We start from the raw sequence: 1,000 nt of genomic DNA on the forward strand, positions 1-1,000 counted from the left end.
GGAGTCAGTAACTAAGGAAGATAAAGGGCATAATCCATCCTTCTGCAGTTCTGAAAGAATTGGGGAGAATTGATCTGGGCCCATTTCAGAAAGTTCGAGACCTGCAGACTGGGTGGAAAGTCTGGGTTACCCTTTATGGGGGTGAGAGGGCCTGGATGAGAAGAGAAGGATGTTTTTTTGAGAAGGGCATCCCAAATTCATAGTAAGGGGGCAGGCAGAATGGGAGTAAGGGGTGAGAAGGGCGAGAGGTTGGGGATATCCATGCCATAAACTGCTCCAATTTATCCATCACTCCCAGGAAAGCCTGTTTCTGTTTCTGTTTGGGGCAGTAAAGGTTTGCTAAAGTGAAGGTTTTATGATAGAGTGAGCAGGGGAGAAATAAATATCTACCCTCAGGATCCGACAACACCTTAGTCACCATTACAGAAAGTAAAGAGTGGAACCCGATGGCAACTCCTTTCGTTTTTTGTACGGTATTATTACTAGTGTACCAGGAGTGGTAATATCTTGTGGGCATTTTGGGTGCAACCGAGGCACGGAAGTGGGTCTCTTGGAGAAATAATATTTGAACTTTCTGTTTGTGCATATAATATAACAACTGAGACCTCTTTTTTGGACTATTAAATCCCTGCACATTAATGGTGCCAAGATTCACTACAGCCATATCAACCAACTAGAGCAATAAGGCAGATGTGAGAGGTCCCAAACCCAAAAGCACACCCCAGAAGAACAAAGAGTAAACCAAGAATGAAGGAAGGAGCAGTAAGGAAGTAAAAAGGGAGGAGAAGAAGAGCAAAGAAAGAAAGCATAATTAAACTTAAACATCCTGGGGGACAGTAACCCAGTGAGATCAAGGATAATGGGAAAAACAAGCAATACAATGGGGGGGAAAAACTCCCCTATAGCGCTCCTCCCCTATAATATAAGAATGTAAAATTGGTAGATTGTAATCCAGTTGTATAGTGGTAGAGTACCATACCCACCACTCCCATCAAAAAAC

Source organism: Nanorana parkeri, unplaced genomic scaffold (assembly GCF_000935625.1).
Source record: "Nanorana parkeri isolate BGI_ZX_2015 unplaced genomic scaffold, ASM93562v1 scaffold861, whole genome shotgun sequence".
Taxonomy (NCBI): Eukaryota; Metazoa; Chordata; class Amphibia; order Anura; family Dicroglossidae; genus Nanorana; species Nanorana parkeri.